General features: G+C 45.5%; 1 pseudogene; it reads left to right on the top strand.

Moving 5' to 3' along the window:
* The first annotated feature begins 17,191 nt into the window (after positions 1-17,191).
* LOC112661583 (ATP synthase F(0) complex subunit C2, mitochondrial-like) lies at positions 17,192-17,672 on the top strand (annotated as a pseudogene).
* Positions 17,673-19,802: the final 2,130 nt, after the last annotated feature.

Raw genomic sequence — 19,802 nt, forward strand, 5'->3', positions numbered from 1 at the left:
TAACATGAATGATTGGCAAAAAAAAAAAAAAAAGAATGATTGGCTGATTGGGGCCACCTTTACAACCATGCAGTGTGTCCAGTTGGCCTTTTGAGTGTTAAGAATAGCTGACCGGGACGTCTAGGTGGCTCAGCAGTTGGGCGTCTGCCTTCGGCTCAGGGCATGGTCCCAGGTCTGGGGATCAAGTCCCCATCGGGCTCCCTACAGGGAGCCTGCTTCTCCCTCTGCCTGTGTCTCTGCCTCTCTCGGTATCTCTCATGAATAAATAAATAAAATCTTTTTAAAAAAATAGCTGACCAAGCCTCCTGCTCATATTCTGGAAACGCTAGGATATGATGTAAGTTTCACATTGTACACAGTGGGATGGTCACAGAAGAGGTAAAAAGGTACAGAGGGAGGGATGAAGCCGACTCATCCCCTTGGTACCAGAACACAGGGACTTTCAGTGACCCATAGGGTCTCAAGTCTCTGACGGGGCTGCAGACCCTTGCAGTCCCTGGCAACGGTCTTTAGTAAGAGTTACCCATGATCTGGGATGCCCAGAGCAAGCCACACTATTTTAAATACATGAGTTCCAGGGGATCCCTGGGTGGCTCAGTGGTTTAGCGCCTGCCTTGGGCCCAGGGCATGATCCTGGAGTCCGAGGATCGAGTCCCGCATCAGGCTCCCTGCATGGAGCCTGCAGCTGTCTCTGCCTCTCTCTCTCTCTCTCTCTCTTTGTGTCTCTCATAAATAAATAAATTTAAAAAAATATATGAGTTCCAACATGAATATATATTATTATACACTCATATATTACCGTAGTTACATGTGTGTAATTAGATATGTGTGTATATATGCGTGTATATATGTATATGCAGTGGGTAAAAATGATCATACATAGAGGTAAAATACATTACTATAGTTGCATGTGTATAGTTAGTAAATAAATATATACCCATAAATATATCTCCATTAAGGCACAGCACACACTCAAAATTGTTTCCAAATAGTAGTGCATAATCAAAAATGCCCTTGATTATCTCCCTTGATCTGGACACAGTACTTTCTTCAGTTAATTTTAAGATTATGTTGGCAATATTTCCCCATATTCAGTTTGCTGTCTACTAAAAACAAACAAAGAAAAACAAGATATTCAGCACTTAAATTGATGTGAAGCCAAGCCTCCCTAAACTTGTATCTGTAAAAAGTGCTTACTGAACAAAATATCAGAATTTCCATTCATCCGTATTTGAATTTATTTTGTGGGCCTCTGCCCAATATTTTTTGCCTGTGAGGATTAATACCCACATTTTTCTCAACTACCTTAAAAAAAGAAAAAGCATATAAAAACCTGCTGGAAGGAAATACACCAAATCTCAACAGAGCTTGTTCTGAGGTGGTGGGTTTTTGGCATCTCTGCACTTTTTCTACTTTTGAAATATCCTACAATGGACATGTATTTCGATGGTGAAACACAAATAAACATCTATAAAGCAAATGTTTCAATTTCCATTCTCTTCACTGTTCCTCCAGACCCTTTGCCAATGGTACATGCTCTAAGTTCAGGTGTTTTGGGGTTTGTTTGGGATTTTTTAGATTTTATTTGTTTATTTGACAGAGAGAGCAAGAGTACAAGCAGGGGGAGCAAGGAGAGGGAGAAACAGACACTCCACTGAGCAGGGAGCCTGATGCAGAGCTTGATCCCAGGACCCTGAGATCATGACCCGAGCTCAAAGCAGACGCTTAACCGACTGAGCCACCCAGGCACCCCTAAGTTCATGTTTTAAAGCACAACACAGGATTTGGTTTATAACTTGGCCTTGGTTTTAATTCCTTATTTCCATTAAGTTTTCACAATTTTAAATAGCAATAGCACTTAACAGAAATACGTGCAATGACATTAACCAATAGCACTTAACAGAAATACGTGCAATGGGTTAGGAGGAAGTCTGCAGGACACAGGATGTGGTTTGCATGTTCTGTGCTGAGCTCAGCTAACTGGTCTCCATCTTTGATTTGTATGGAGCAAATCCCTTCAGTTCCTGGGGACAGACACTCCTTTATCAATGTATTTGCAAGCCAGCTGTTATCCAGCTCTTATACAAGTTCTTGGCTTTTTCTGATTCATGTCTCATTAGCTTCAAAAAAAAAAAAAAAAACAGCTAAACTCAGATTTTTTACCTATTATGAGCTCACGGTGGGCTTGTCCAAGCTGTTGTGCTTTTTTTCCTTCAAAGATATCAAAATGTGGGCCACCTGGGTGGCTCAGTTAAGCATCTGCCTGGCTCAGGTCATGATCCCAGGGTCCTGGGATCAAGCTCTGCATCAAGCTCCCTGCTCAGTGGAGAGTCTTTTTCTCCCTCTCCTTGCTCCCCCTGCTTGTACTCTTGCTCTCTCTGTCAAATAAACAAATAAAATCTAAAAAATCCCAAACAAACCCCAAAACACCTGAACTTAGAGCTCTCTGTTCAGTGGGGAGTCTGCTTCTCCCTCTCCCTCTGCCACTCCCCCTGCCTGTGCTCTCTTGCTCTCTCTCTGTCAAATAACTAAATAAAATCTTTTTTAAAAAAAGCTATCAAAATTTTCTCTTTATAAACATTTTACACCACCTTTGCATAGAACTAAATAGAAACCACAGTTACAATGTTTTGATAAATGACTCAAAGTGTGACTGGTGAGATCAGCAAGTGCAAAGGGGACAAAGCCAGCGGTCCCCCCGCCACCCAAGAGCCAGCCGATCAGCCGTGCTCACCACTACTCTCCTGGATGGAGCCACGAAAAATCAGAACATGGCTGTTCAGGCCAAATCAGCAGGACGGCTAGGGCGCCCTCCCAACCCCATGAGCAGGTGTGTCACCTCCTCAGAGCTGAGGGAAAGCACAAGGCATCCTACAAAAAAACAAGCAAACAAACAAAAAAAACTTTAAAGCACTCATAAGCAGGACATGGACTGTTAATTTTTTGATTCCAACAGTTAGAGTGTATAAAATAAAACCAGAGACACTGGAGTGTTCCCTAAATGCAGCAAGTACTGAATCAGTGAATGGACGTCAAGGACATTTGAAGAGACGGAGGCAAAGTGTTGCAGGTGTGCGGGCGAGAGACCAGAGGGGTGTCCCCGGTAGCACTAGTCCGGATGACAACAGCAACAGCAACAAGATGAAATCAGCAGTTGAGAAGAAAATAAGATCATGTGGGGATTCAAAATTGGTATGAGAAATACACTATCGTGTTTCAAAAGATGAAAGCATTCACAGCATGGATTATAAATGCACAGCTATTATCAATGATTCTGCACAAAGTGTGTTATTATCTAGATTATTAAACTAGCAGCTTCGATGCAACCATTATGAAATGATTGTACGGAACGGATATTGCAGGGCTGGAGCCTAATTAGACAGGATACGGGGAGCCCGATGGGTATCCGAAACCAGCAAATGGATCCAGGGAAGGGGTTTGGATTCAGAGTGAAGCCTCATGTCTGGTCCTGTGCTTGACCATAAAACTGCGTGATGAAGACCACATTTTCAAACCCACATACAGTCCCCACTTACGGCTTTGTGCAATCGTAGTAGGTATATTGTGTACATTTCTGAGGGCTGTGTGCAAATTTCTTTTTGGAAAATTGAATTATCCTTTAAAGGTACCCAGGGAGATCATGCATATATGAATGTTCAGAAAATGTTTAAAGCACAAAAATAGCAGTGATTAGTAATAACAAGGTCTGCAAAGCTTATCTGTGACTGTACATCTACACTGATTTTTTAAAAACTTAATATGTACAATCACAATGATAGTAAAATAAACAATGATTATCTCTTTTATAAGTGAAGAGTGATGCTTTTCCCTTGAGTTTCGTGATTTGCGTGTTTGGGCTATGGAGGATATACCCGGCTGTGTCCAGGAGGTGCTGGCAGTGGCACTGGCCTGACCTAGATTATGAGGCTGTGGGAGCCAAGAGCACACACAGAGACACAGAGCACCACAAAGTAGCAGTGAGCGCATCACCAGGTGGCTGGTTGTATATGGGAGATAAAGACCTCAGGCATCAGAAACCAACAAAAGTGAGCCCGGATGACTTAAAAGATACCACTGTCCTTGAAAAAAAAATGGGTAGTTAGGAAGGGAGGCCTGGTAAGGGTATATATGCAGTGGGACAGGGGACCATAACCAACTCTGTCTCCTTGGAGGAACCCAAGTGCTAGAATCATTGAAATCACCATCTTGGCCTGAGTGCTTACGCATCTACCTTGTGCAGGTTAGCCCCTGTGAGGAAGGTTTCCAAAGGCCTGAGGATCCTCACAGGCTCTGACGAAATTGTGTTTCTAGATCCAGAAGGATGGGCAGCAGAGCTGGGGTGTCCCCACCAGCCTAACTCTCAGCTACGTGCAAGAGGAGACAACCAGGCTTAGCAAAAGGCAAGGCCTCCTACCTAATGCCAACCAGCTGCCCACAGGGAGCTGGGCATGCATGCCAAGCCCAGACACTCCACTTAGAGTGAGCAGCATGCCAGGGTGTAGCCAGAGTGCCCCTCAGCACCCAAACACCCTCTGTAACTTTCTGCTGGAAATCAGGACAGAGGAGGAAAGAAATCCAATTCAAAATAAAACACTTTCCGGGCAGCCCCGGTGGCCCAGCGGTTTAGCACCACCTTCAGCCTGGGGTGTGATCTTGGAGACCCTGGATGGAGTCCCACGTCGGGCTCCCTGCATGGAGCCTGCTTCTCCCTCTGCCTGTGTCTCTGCCTCTCTCTCTCTGTGTATCTCTCGTGAATAAATAAATAAAATCTTTATTAAAAAAAAAGAATTCTAATGGAAAATTGAAGTCTATATTCAGGGGGAAGGGATTTAATCCAGATAGGAACATTTAAAGGTATGGGAAGAGAAATGATATTCTTTTGGTACAAGGGATAGAATATTCCGTGCCATCAAGAATATGCTCGCCTTCCAAGAAGCCGACAAACAGTGTTGAACCTGAACGTGTTTCTCAGAGACAGAAAAATCACACAACCACTCTCAATGTGGATAACTTACTACCGCTTTTCAAGCCCCTTCTGTACATTCTTACGTAAAATTCATCTAAAAACATGACCATATGAGCACTTGGGGGGCTGGGTAAGAAGCCAACAATGTGCCTGATTTCCATGCCACCTCTTCTTTAGACATATGTCTCCCATGTGTAGCTGTCACCGTGACATTACTCATATATTTTCCACAGTAGGGATGACACACACCAGAAGCACTAGATCACTTACATGTTAATTGCAATTACATAGCAAAACATAATGTGCTGCCAAAATATTCACAGGATAATTGCCCTGTGATGACAAGATAATTCTTCCTTTTCTCCCAAAACAGAATGTAGATGCCCCATCTAATTACTTCGCAATCTTCTAGGCAAAAAATTTCACTCGGCCCCAGCCAAGCATGTACCTTTTCACACACAACTCCCCTCCAAGTGTCTCTCGTGGTGTCAGAGGAACTGTGTGAACACGCCAAGGATGTGACCGGGGTTCTCAACTGCAGCACCACCGACAGGTAGAGCCAGATGATTTTTTGCTCTGTGTGCGTGTGTGTGCGCCTGTGTATGTGTGTGTGTAGGGACGGAGGGGAAAGCCTTCCCTGAGTCTTGTAGGATCTTTAGAGGCATCCCCGATTTTTACTCACTAGAGGACAAGTGCTCTCATCCACCTACGGTTTTGACAACCAAAATGTTTCTAGACGTTGCCAAATATGCTCCAGGGGGGCAGAATCACTCCCTGTTGGGAGCCACTGGATTAGATGTATTTGCCCAGCTGGTAAAACGGTCCGTTTGCAGCCGTTAACACAGGACACACTGAAGGAAGCAGAGACGCATGACACGCCCCTTGTCCCCACGGTCCTCCTCTGCATGTCTCCTCCCACCTCTCCAGGCCCCAGCACAGGTTGGCCTCTCTTCATTCAAAGTCCCAACTCCGTGGAACTGCTCAGGCCCTCCTCCCTCCAGAGATTCCACCTCCAAAGTAACTGCAATCCTCCTCGTTTCCCACCCTCCCACCACCACATACGCCTCTCACAGCATTTCACAGTGTTACCAACCTCAGACCAGAGGGGAGAGGAAAGCACTTGGACTGAAAAATAAAACAATATTATCCTTAATACTCATGGGGGTGTTTGATGAAATTTTAGGTGATGTGCACAAGTGAACAAGGAAATAATTTAGAGTCAGAAAGCTGTTTTCAGGATTTCCTGTATAAGACTAGCCCAGATGAACCCTCTCAAGACCTTGGGGGACAGGGAGTCCTTCAGAGTCCAAGGACAGTCCATCTCTGAACAAAGGAAACAGTGTTCATTCTCAGCCCCCAGTGTATCGAGATCAGGCTGTCTCTGATTAGTGGGAATGATAAATTAGGAAAGTTCCAAAAGATTCTCAGTATATCATTGTAATTTGCTTTAAGATACAACCACTAAGGGGCTCCTGGATGGCTTAGTTGGTTAAGCGTCTGCTTTCGACTCAGGTCATAATCCCAGGCTCCTGGGATCCAGCCCAACATCGGGCTCCCTGCTCAGTGGGGAGTCTGCTTTTCTCTCTTCCTCTGTCCCTGATCATGGGCTCTCCCTCACGCTCATTCTGTCTCTCAAGTAAATAAATAAAATCTTAAAAAAAAATAAAAAAAGAAAGCGAGAAAGATACAGTCACTGAGAGAAGATGCAATTACCCAGTGTGGGTCAGTAAACCATTCATGTAAATGGCCAGAAAGCAACGATTTTGGGCATTATGAGTGATAGAGTAGCACCTACCCAAAACTGCCGTTGTAGGGTGCCATGGACAAAATGTAAATGAATGAATGCAGTTGTGTCTCAATAAAACTTTATTTATAAAGTCAAGTTAGAAGCCAGATTTGATCCAAGGCCCAGAGCATATCAACCCCTGACTTAAAGGATCCCCCTTGTTCATGCAAACATTTGCTGAGCATCAACAATGAGCCAGGCATTGGGAGGCACACTGTGGTTATGGGATTTATAACGCATTGACTCAGCTCTTAAGAAGCTTGTCCTCTAATGAGGACAGAGACGTTCAAACAGCAGACCCAGGGAAGTGTGGGAGGGGTACCATGGAAACCCAGAAGCAGTGATCAATTTCTCCTCTGGGATGGGACTGGAGGGTGTTTAAAAAAAAAAAAAAAAAAAAAAACTTTCACTGAAGAGGTCCCCAAGGTGCTAATCCACTGAAAAACCGTTGTTTTCAGTAGAGGTCACCTCCATGCCCTACCAACAGTCCTGGGGTAGCCCATCCTGTCTCCCACAATTGGGGCTTCCCACCATGGTCATCTCTGGAAGTTGTGCATCCCTCTCTGGAGGGCTCCTATGCTCATAGACAAAGGAGCTGAAGCTCTGAAATGCCTCATCCTCAATGGCTTGAACCACGAGCTTGACCCCCTTACTCACCAGAGCCTGAAAAACTGAAGAATATGGGTTTAGCTGACCAGAGTTCTTTCCCTCCTCCTTTGTCTCCAAACACCTGACTCTTGAGTTACCCAGAGTCATCTTCAGGTTCTCTCATATTGCATGCATGCTGTTTGTTTTAATTTATAGACTCACTTGAAGCACTCTAGTGTTGCAATTCAGATTGAAAATGTATCTCATTTCATAATATTTAGCGATGTCTCAGGACTGGCTGAGCTGTGATTGGACAATATTTTAATTCTCACTTTAGGACTATAGTTTCCCATCCCGTATGAGTGAGAGAACATGGAATGCTATTGTTTTCCCGTTTCTAACCACAAAGGGCAGCAGCACTGGAAATAGAAAGTTCAAAGGAAGAATGAAAACACCCACTCCCGGAGTATTATGGGAAACATCGCATTGTCTCTGTGGCCAGATCATTCATGCTCCCACTGATGATCACAATACACGTGAATCTCTGGTTTCTAAAATTCCACCCAAGACAAAATCATCCAAGGGTACACACGGAGAAAACAAACACATTAATTTTAGTAATAAAAACATTAGGGAAGGAAGGTGATTAATAACTTAAACTAGTTTAAGAACAGCAGCAGGGACATACAGCCACCCAATGGCAGCCTTCTTGACATGACCTTGGAGAAGTCTCAACTTTATGAATAGAGAAAAATGATGTAAATCCCAATGAGTTGAAGTGGAAGGACATCCATATGCCACCCTGAAGCCTAAGGCATCCACAGACCCCACAGACTTTCTGTTTGTGAAAGTGGCAAGAAAGATAGGATCAGTGTCTTGGCCTCTGGAGCACGGGATAGAGTGCAGAGCTGAGATTGTTCCCTTCCCCTTGTCGTGGCCGCAATGCTACTGAAATGACTCACTTTATTGTGAGCATTGTCAAAGCAGAAGTCACAGATGGGGCCCATGTAGCTATGCCTGTGGCCTGACTAGCCTCTTGATATGATGCATGCCAGAAGCTGTTCACTCACCTTTGCTCTCTTAGCAGCCTGTCTTCATCTCCAAAAGAGGAGTGGCCATCCGTAGGTTCAATGCCTTCACAAAGATTAGCGCACCGTGTGTGTGGGAACAGGGCTCCAAAAGTGCGGATCTCAGACCTGGGTAACTCTCATCAAAGATGGACAAGTGTCCTGTTGCCACTGTAGCACACACCCCCAGACTTAGTGGCTTAAAACAACACAAATCAATTCTCTTTCTGTTGGAGAGGCAGAAGTTTGAAACGAATCTTATAAGACTAAAATCGAGGTTTCTGCAGGGTGGTGTTCCTTCTGGACTATCCAGAAAAAAATCAATTTCCTTGCCTTGTCCAGGGTTCTAGAGTCAGCCTACACTCCTTGGTTTGTGGCCCCGTTCTCAGACCTCAAAGTGCATCTCTCCAACCTCTGCTTCCATTGTCATGTCTTCTTTTATGACTCTGACCCTCCTGCTTGCCTCCTAAAAGGACGCTGTGGGGATTCCTGGGTGGCGCAGCGGTTTGGCGCCTGCCTTTGGCCCAGGGCGCGATCCTGGAGACCCGGGATCGAATCCCACATCGGGCTCCTAGTGTATGGAGCCTGCTTCTCCCTCTGCCTGTGTCTCTGCCTCTCTCTCTCTCTCTGTGACTATCATAAATAAATAAAAATTTTAAAAAATAAAAAAATAAAAAAATAAAAATAAAAGGACGCTGTGTCCGCCCACCCAGATAATCCAGGATAATCTCCCCAATTCAAAATCCTTAACTCAGTTACATCTGCAAAGTCCCTTTTGTCACTTAAAGTAACATTCACGGGTTTTAGGGATTAGGGCACAGACATTTTTGAGTGGCCATTGTTCTGCCTACCATGCACACACCAGCAAGGGCTTTGAATGAAGGGCAAGAATGAAGATTGTCCAGAAATGGAGGCTGGTTAAAAGTCCTACTGGCCTGGAGAAGAAGGAGAGAGGTAGAGGCTCCCCACCTTGGCAATAGAGAGCACTTGAATGAGGAGCACCAGCCTGGAGCCAGGAAAAGCAGGTTGTAGGTGGCTCGGCTGCCACCTTCGGTGTGACCCTGGATGAGTGAGTCTCAGGTCACCTGCCTTTCTGAGCTTGCTGCTGCTCTCTCCTCCAGCCTCCGTGTGCCCTCTCTGCCTCTGTACGCACATACTCGGTCTCCTCTGCCATGAGAGCTGTTTCTGCTCAGACTTGCTCTGGGACTCACCTTGCCTTCTGAGCTCACCTCCCCACCCTGTACATTGTCAAGTCCTCCATCCTCCATGGAGTGATTTCCTTAACCCACAAATGTGCTGCAATACCCTTAAGAAGATCTCCCTAGGCCCCATGCTTACCTCCATCTACCATATCACACCTCTCCTCCTCTTCTCCTCTTCATAGCTAAATTTCCCAAAAGGGTAATGGGTACTGGCTGTTTCCACCACCTCTCTACTATTACTTACTCCTACTCTTAGATTTTTGTTCCCAAACATGCCTCTGAATCCTCATTGTCAAGAATGACAGTGACCTCCATCTTGTCAAACCTAGTGGGTGGTTCACTCATCCTCCTTTGACCTCTCTGTGCATTTCTTTTTTTTTTTTTTTTTTTTTTTAAATTTATTTATGATAGTCACACAGAGAGAGAGAGAGAGAGAGAGAGAGAGGCAGAGAGAGAAGCAGGCTCCATGCACCGGGAGCCCGACGTGGGACTCGATCCCGGGTCTCCAGGATCGCGCCCTGGGCCAAAGGCAGGCGCTAAACCGCTGCGCCACCCAGGGATCCCTCTGTGCATTTCACATAGGTTTTCATCTTCTTCCTTTTGAACACTTCCTTTCCTTGCTTCCCTTGACTTCAAGCCCTCCTAGTTTTCTTCCTATCTCCATGTCTGCCTCTTCTCAGCCTCACTTGCTGATTCTTGCTCTTCCTTCTCTTGCCAGCATGTCAACATAGCAGGCTCCATGTTCAGACTTCAGACCCTTCTCTTCCTTCACCTACTCTCTTGCTGAGCTTATCCAGTCCTGCTGCCATTTAAGCATTACCTAAATGCCTCCTGCATGCTCACAGTTCCCTAATTTATATTCCTGACCCAAACTCCCTCCCCAACTCTAGATTCATGTGTTCAGTGGTCTATCCAATATCTCCATTTTGATGTCAACCAGACATCACAAACACAGCATGTCCAAGAATGAACCCTGGTTCATCAACTCCAACCCCACCACTCCCAAAGTCTTCCCCACTTTAGCAAATCCATTCTTCTGGTTTCTCAAGCCAAAATCCTAGATGCCATCTTTGCCTCCTTCATTCTCTGTCCCCTTCCACCCAACTCAGCATTTGGTGTATATTTAAAACATATCCAGGGCCTTTGTACTTTGTACAGCACCCCACAACCACTCAAACCTAAGCTGCCATCACCCTTCACCCAGAATGCTCTACAGACTGGCATTGTCATCCTCTCTTGATCCTCCTTCAGTCTGGTTTTAATGTGGGAGCCAAAGAGTGGTGCTTTTCTTTAAAAAAAAAAATCACACTTGATGGGATGAGCACTAGGTGTAATACTATATGTTGGCAAATTGAATTTAACTTTTTTAAAAAAAATCAGATCTTGTCTGATCCTTGCACAAAATCTTCCCATGACTTCCTATCCCATGCAAAAACCAAACAAATGAAAAACAACAAATAAAAACCCAAATTCCCTGCAGTGTCCATGTGCCCCACATGCTGATACGCAGCCTCTCTCTGGCCTCATTTCTAGTGGCATGTATGCTGGCTCACTGCTCTCCAGCCTCCCCACTCCTCAAGCAAAAGCCTCCTCTGCTTTGGCACTTTGGGATCCCACCTCAGAGACTGGCTCCTTCACACCTCCACAAGATTCATGCCCCAACTTTATGTACATCTCTGCTCAAATGTCACTTTCTTAGAGAACCTTCCGAAGACCATCGTATCCAGCACAACCTTCCTTTCTCCATCCTTTTGTCATCCCCTTGTAGAATATGGCATTGCCGGCAATTGGTGCTCATTTTACTTGTTGACCTGTTTATTTTCTGCCTCTCTACTAAAATAGAAGTACCATTAGGACCAGGATCTTATGAGATTCATTCTTTGCTGTATCTCCATGATTGAGAATAGTGCCCAGCACATAGGAGGCACTTAGCACATTCGTAGAATATTTGCAACATGGGTGACTGTGTACTCTTCGAACATCTACTTTTGCTATCATGGTGCCCTGTTGCTATCTATACTCTAATCACTGTGGCCCCACTGCCTCCCTAAATGGGCTGTGAGGTCCTCAAGGGGAGAGGCATGTCTTTTTTTAACCCCAGCATCTAGGTAGTCCATATATATTAGATATTTGGATATCTGGATGGGCAGGTGGATTTATTAGATTAGGAGAATAAGAATTATGCCCATGACTGGCCCTGGGGCCCACATTTTGATAGGTAAGAGGATTTGCTTTTTGGAGTTAATTCCTCAATCATCTCAATATAAATGCCATCCAAGCTGGTCGTACAGACAGCAACAAGCAAAATGATGTTTTGAAAAAAAAAATCTATGTGTTGACACTTCCCATCTTCTCCTAAGTTGTAATTAGCAACCTAGGGGTTACATTCACTTTCCTAAAGCTTCATATTAGTGCCCTGGTCCATCACTCTAACGTGTGCCTTAAACAAGAAGGAATGCCCCCTGAGACATTCTTCAAAGGCCACTCTCACCTTCATGCCAGAAAATACAAAGGACCCAAATCAAGCAAACATCCTCCCAAAGCTAATTCTGACATAATGAAAAATAGAGACAAATGTAGATGTTTTCTTGGGGCTCACAACCTAATTTCTCCCAGACCTCAACAGACTCTTCAATGACCCCAACCCAGTACTCATCTATGTGGACAATTTAACTCTCATTGTTATTTTTTTATATATACCTCAAAAGATTTCTTGATAATGCAGGGCTGCCTCACAAAATTTTAGCACTCCTGACTTTTTTTTTGGTCTAAAGAAGCAAAAAATAATTAACTAGACCAGATAGGTTATTTGAAGAAAGAGAAGGGAGATTATGAAGAAAAGTATTTAAAATATAGATATTTTTAAAGTACGGTTGAGAAAACTAGCATCCAAACCATTCTTATCTGAATTATAGTATTTTCCATTTAGGGAAGTGGGACAAGTTAATTGCATAGTTACCATGAAATAAACTACATGGTAATTACACAGATACGCCTTCAGAAGCCGTAGTAATTACACTGAACTAAAGCATTCTAAAATAGACCAAGAGTTACCAAGTTCACATACAATGAAAAGATGTTTAACCTGGACTCTGGCTCCTTGATGTGAATACAGCACCATCAATGACTCCTGATGCTAGTTTTCAAAGATAATGATTTTTAAATATAGACGTATTTCTAGAAATGGTCCTTGGCACAATATTTCCTTTGGAAAAAAAAATTGGAGAAAAAGCTCAGTTAACTGCCGCCAGGCAGCAAGAAAGTTGACAGTAATTCCCTGCCGAAGAGAGGTGACGATCTTCAAAGAAAAATATGAACATTTTCAGTTTTAGAAAGGAGATTTTGGTTGTTGGCTCACATCTACATACTGTATGTCGGATCTGAAAGGAGGCTGCATCAGAACAAAATGGCTAAGTTGTGAAGTGAATGGTACAATATATTTTGCATAAAACAAGCTATGTTCCTGGGAATTGAAAGGCCCGTTGTGTAGTCCATCCTCCAAAAGGCTCAACACAATCACCTTTTGTACCTCTGTTTTACACCAAATCATTCAGCTGGAGAAAAGAAGCAGGGACAATATAGGATGGTAGGGATTTTCAAGCCCTAAAACATGGTCATGGAAATAGCTTCTGGGATTCTAGGTTCCTAGCACTGGGTGTCTTGAAGCAACTTATTAACCTTCGGCGTGACTTGATGAAAAGACTCTCTCCAGGACTTCTTTACTAAAAACACAAGGATTAGAGTTTTAGAAGAAGGAAACAGGGTTTCCAGTAATGTCCAGAGTTACTCTGTATATCACCTAGCCTCCTGCCACCCTCCCTACCCCCCCAGACAGCGTTCACAGGGAGGTCTACAGATGGGGTGCTGGCCGCCTGCCTCATGTCCTTGTCACCAGGGCCAAAACTATTATCAGGGCTGGGTTCAAAATAAGCTGCCAAGGCCTTTGTGAATTTAATTTCATGAATGTTGTTCTGCTAAGCTGATGCCAGGGTAGATGATGGCCATGAGAGCAAGAAATGGAATTTGATGAGGACAAAGCCAGACAAAGAGGAGGGAAGTTTCTAATTGCACGTAATTCAGATCTTGTTTGTGCTCAGCTCTGGCTTAGCCAGGCCAGCTCCAAAGACATTGGTGAAATGCATTTAGTCCAAAAATGGTTCTATTAAACCCTGACCCGAGCTGCCTCTTAGCCTTACACACACACACACATACACATTGATGAATGGATAAAGATGTGGTCTGTATATACACAACAGAATATTACTCAGCCATCAGAAAGGAATGAAATCTTGCCATTTGCAATGACATGGATAGAACTAGAGGGTATTATGCTGAGCCAAATAAGTCAGTCAGAGAAAGACAAATATCATATGATCTCACTCATATGTGGAATTTAAGAAACAAAACAGATGAGCATAGAGAAAAGGAGGGAAAAATAAAACAAGACAAAATCAGAGAGATAGACCATAAGAGATTCTTAATCATAAGAAACAAACTGAGAGTCACTGGAGGGAAGGAGGGTGGGGAGATGGGATATATGGATGACGGGCATGAAGGAGGGCACATGATGTGTGAACACTGAGTGCTATAGGCAACTGATGAATCCCTGAACTCTACCTCTGAAACTAATAATACACTACATATGCTAACTTTTTGAATTTAAATTTTTAAAAAGAATGAATAAATTAATTAATTAATTAAAAGAGGCCAGAGAGCTGGCTAGCATCTCACGCCGGTCCTAGGAAATCCCACGTACAGGAACTCTCCTACAAGAATCAACATCTTAAATGAATTATAAATAGCTCCTCTTGCTATGCCATTTCATTCCCAAGGGCCTCTCCAATGCCACTGACTTTGTAAGCCCCACACATCCCGGTGGGGCGTCCTGTGGCCCATCACCCCACCTTGAAGAGGCAGCACGGCCTAGTGGGGGAGTATGAGCTCTGGAGGCCCCTTCCTGGACCCAGCTCACTGCCCGCAGCTTCGCCAGGTCACTTGACCACTCTGTGCCTCTCTTTTCTCACCTGGAAAATGGGGATGATAACAGAACCTCCCTCTCGGGCTTGGTGTAGGATTAACAGGGACAATGGTTAGCAGGTCTGGAACGTGGTGAGCGCTCAGGGAACCTTGGGTATCATGTGTATGAATTACGGCCGGAGAGTCTGCCGCAGGAAGGTGGTTGAAATGGGCAAGGTTTCCCGTCTTTAGAGTCTGACTCTTGTGGATAATCCCCTCTGTTTTCTTTTTTTCCTTTTTTTTTTTTTGAAGATTTATCTATTTATTCATGAGAGACACACACACACACACACACACACACAGACAGGCAGAGGGAGAAGCAGGCTCCCCACAGGAGCCCGATGCGGGACTCAATCCCGGATCCCAGGATCACAACCTGGACCAAAGGCAGCCGCCCAACCTCTGAGCCACCCCGGCGTCCCTCCCCTCTGTTTTCTAGGCAGTTTGAGTCACTGCTCAAAATAGAGTTTTTTACTTCTCCCCCTGAATAAGTAGATTTATGCGGTAATAACTCATTCTTACAAAGAGAATCCCATTTTTGACAGGAAACCCCTGTCATTACACACACACATTACACACACATTTTGCTCATATAAAAGCAATGTCGACTGTGGGACATTTGAAAAATATAGAAAAGTATACACATAAGTAAGGGTTACTCATGATCCTATAATGTCAACACATTGACATGACATCATCACAGTTGATATCTGGGACATAGCTTTTATGGAAGTTTTTTCTTAAGGAAACACACATTTTCAGACACAGGTACTCTATATACATGACTGCGTGATGCTCTTCTTTTCAGCTCTGTTCTTGATATGCCGCAGTAAGGAGTCACTAGGTTTACGGGACAACATCTTCTGGTGCTGCCCTTCTTCCTTTCAGGGGTTTTGCAGTCGGAATCACAAAACCTGTCATTCAGAAATACCTACCACCACTGCCAGTGCACGGGGTCAGTCCCGAACAGGTGGTGTCTCCTCCCAGCACCAAGCTCTCCGAGCAGCCCTGACACTAAGTGAAATAAGCCAGTCACAGAAGGACAAATACAGCATGATTGCTCTTGTGCACGGTAGCTAAGGTGGTCAAACTCATAGAAGCAGAGAGTACACGGTGGTGGCCAGGAGCTGGGGGAGGGAGAGTGGGGAGCTGCTGTGCAGTGTGCATCCTGTCAGCCGTGCAAGGAAACGTTCCAGAGACATGCCGCACATCACCGTCTTTACAGCAACGATGCTGTACCTGACACTTAAATATTTGTTAAGAGGGTAGATCTCAGGTTCTGTGTGTATGGCATTTGTTATAATAAAATAGGTTAAATGAATCAATAAAAATTCAAAAGGGTTCCCTGAACCCTGCACATGGACTACTGTGTGAAGAGCAGGTAATCAGCTGATGGGCAGGCCGGCATCCTGTCAGAGCCATGCCTGGGGACAGCGGAGGTGACCTGGCCACCTGAGAGTGTCGGCTACCCTGGCAGGAAGATCACCACCCCCATGGCTGGTGGAAGCTCTTCTGGAAGCAGACTCCATCCCTCCACTGAGTCTGCTCAGGACTCTCTGGGTCATACGACTTTTTGTTGCTTGGTAACTAGAGCACCTAATTATTCCACTAGGAGGTCAGAGAAATGTCAGCAACCCCATTACGTGGACCCAAGACAGTCAGACATAGGGCAATAATTTGCATAGAGAACTCCATTTTCCAGGGAGGGATAAGAAAGAAAGAGAGTCGCAACGTTCAGTGCCTGTTTGCTAATTGCAAAGCAAGATGGTCTGGAAAAACAAAATGCAATCCAAACTGGGATGATGAAAAGCAACTCAGAGTGGGTTTTCGGTGTTCGCTGCTTTTTGTTTTGTTTTGTTGCCTTTAACTCTGAAATTGTCCATAGATAAGGCACAGTGAATAGTCAAGGAGGAAAGTACTTCTCCATCTGTAAAATAATGAGGTTTTTCTAGTAAAGGTTCGTCAAGAATTAATGGTTCTTTTTTTTTTTTTTTTTTTTTTGCTTGGATTTTTTTGTAGCTTTGTGTTTGAGTTTTCTTCTCAACTAATTCTAAGTGATCAGGTTTAAACAGAATTGAGTTGTCTTCTTTACTTTCTTTGTTGACAATCCCCACCCATTCGTATCTGTCCGTGGCTGTAATCGCCAGGATTCTATTTTCTACCTTGGGTGATCTGCTAAAAAAACGTTCTAGCTGCCTGTGTGGACCGTGGAACGTGGCTGGCCCACATAGACGCTCCGGGCAGATGGACTGGCCTTCTGTTACTCACAGCCAAGTTCACTTCGGGAGCGAGGAGCCGGGGAGTCCTGACTTCTTCGTCTTCTCCAAGGAACATAGTGAGCAGCTGCAGGTGCCACGCGGTGACACTCCGTGGCGGCCCCCGGCGTTCACAGACATGCCCCACACCATTCCAGACACAAGAGACGCCTGCTCCATATCCTCACTTTCCCTTACTCCTTAAATTTCACACTGAGATTGGCAGCCCAGCATGGGTCTTTCTCCCCGACTCAGGTGGCACTAGAACACCCAAGATCTGTCCAGTTTAAAATACCCAAGTGGCTCTCTGTCGTCTCTGCACCGGGAGCAGCTCTCCTGCTACAGCCCCTCATCCCCTGGAAATGCACACCTGTGCAAAGTTCATCTCCACCCCCTTCTTGGTCCGGAGCACCTCTCAGCTGTTGGGCCCATCCCTGTCTGCAGTGATGCTAAAACCACCGGAGACACGGACAGATTAAGCCTCGGCAGCTGGGCAGCCCCACGTCCCCTGACCTCACTTCTTCCCAGCCGCAGCTTCCAAACCAGCACCATTTCAAGGGACATGGACACAGCAGCCAAGTCCATTGGGGCTGGGGCTGGGGCTGCCACTGTAGGGCCGGCTGTCTCCGGGGCTGGAACTGGGACTGTGTTTGGGAGCCTCCTCATTGGTTATGCCAGGAATCCCTCTCTGAAGCAACAGCCCCTCTCAACGCCATTCTGGGCTTTGCGCTCTCGGAGGCCACGGGGCTCTTTTGCCTGATGGGGGCCTTTCTCATCCTCTTGGCCATGTGAAGGAGTCGTCTCCACCTCCCATAGGTCTTGCTCCCACGTCTTGTCTGCCCCGTGTGTTCCTTTCCCTATACGTCCCCCGGCAGCCTGGGGAAAGTGGTCGGCTCAGGGTTTGACACAAGGAAGACAAATAAATACTGTATTAATAAGAAAAAAAAATACCCAAGTGATGCTGCTAACTACCCCCTGGGGCAAAAAGCCTGGGAATCCAAGAAAGAAGCCCCCCCCCCCCCGCCTTGTTCGTCTTTGATTATTTCTTTAAACGATGAAAATTGGTGGGAAAAGTTGACTTTGAACAACTACAACGTGGCTTGGCTCAGTTTCCCTACACGGTGTGGAGCTTCTGCTGTGGGGTATGCTGGCCTGGCTCCCAGGCACCTGCCGCCCCGTCTTCCTCCTCCGGGCGGGATGCGCAGGGACTTGGCCCACCGGCCCCCTCTGCTGGCCCTGAGTGGAAGTGACCAGGAGGAATGAGCCTCCCTGCGTTTCACCTGTTTCCTGCAGAGCCATTTTTCCTTAAACCTCATTTTTTATTGAATGCCCCTCACTGTCCAGCTCTGTCCCCGATGACTGACAGAGAGCCAGAAATAATTGGTTAGGACGCAAATGTCAAAAGATGGCACACACACAGGACGGTGTGATGGGGGCGCAACATGAAGGTGCTCAGGGCCCCTGAATTATACATTTAAGAATGGATCAAATAGTGCATTTTATGTTACATGTATTTCATCACAATAAAAAAAAATAACAAACACAAAATGGAGCCAGTGAAAACAAGTGAAATGAAGAGCACATCACAGGCCTCTGAGTATATGTGACCCATGGTCCCTGATCTTCGTGAACGCCTCTTGTGTGCTGCTGGCGGGGTCTCCGGGCCCTGGACACAGAGATCATAGCTAGTACCCTGGGATGGTCCCTGGCTGGGGAGGGGATGAAGCCAAGAAGAGGAGGCCAGGCCCCAGAGGGGCTGGGGCGGACACAGGGGCTCAGGGGTCCTCCGCTCCATCTAACCCCCTCACCCTCTCCAGAGCATGAGAGAGACTCATGGCATCCCCAAGAATGAAGCCACCAAGGCCTTTAAAGAACTATCTGGGGGCAGCCCGGGTGGCTCAGTGGTTTAGCACCACCTTCAGTCCAGGGCCTGATCCTGGAGACCCAGGATCGAGTCCCACGTCGGGCTCCCTGCATGGAGCCTGCTTCTCCCTCTGCCTGTGTCTCTGCCTCTGTGTGTGTGTGTGTGTGTGTGTGTGTGTGTGTGTGTCTCACGAATAAATAAAATCTTTAAAAAAAAAAAAAGAACCCTCTATATCCAACTCCTTTATCCTCACAGTACATGGGGGGGTGGGGTTGGTAGTGGGAGCAAGGAGATTAGGTGAAGGGCTGAGGTGCTCCAAGCAGGGGAGAAGTGAAGCTCGGGAGGGGGGCACAAGTGGCACACCACCTGGGGAAGTTTGCTCCAACAATGGAAACTTCAAACCAGAAGTCTGAGTCCCAAACAGAAAAAAAAAAAAAAAAAAACATGGGCCTGGAACATATTCAGAGAAAAGACAAGCCTGTCCTTTCCTCATGGCTGATTTTAAATGTTTATTTTTAAAAATCATAAAAAGTCTTGAATGATTCCTAAGGTATATTTTGATAACATACTTCAGCCTCCCATTCATGCAGCAAATATTTGGAGCACCTGCTATCTGTGCAGGGAGAGAAGAGAATCCCTGACTTCATGGAGGCAGGTAAGAAAAAAACTGCAAACGTAGGGTGTGCTCATAAGTATTTTGGAGGAAAATAAAAGGGCAAAGGGAGTGCGGAGTGGGGGAGCACACTGGTCTTACTTTCAGGGCGACACCCCTAGGGAGACCTCACTCTTGAAGTGACATTGCGTAAAGACATGAAGGAAGGTGTGACTGAGCCATGAGATTTGCATCCGATCACCAATGTCATCCATCTCTCAGTTCTTGGGGACACTCCAGATACATCTCCATCTTGTATGTTTATAATTGTCAATCACATAGTAGAAAATACAGGAACACAACAATAAATGATGCCCAGGCCTGCCCTTAAGGAGCTCGGGACGCAGTGGGGAAGGGACAGGGAACAGGTGATCACATCTCAGTGTGCGCGTGCACCCCATGCAGG

This window comes from Canis lupus, chromosome 31 (assembly GCF_003254725.2).
Source record: "Canis lupus dingo isolate Sandy chromosome 31, ASM325472v2, whole genome shotgun sequence".
Lineage (NCBI taxonomy): Eukaryota > Metazoa > Chordata > Mammalia > Carnivora > Canidae > Canis > Canis lupus.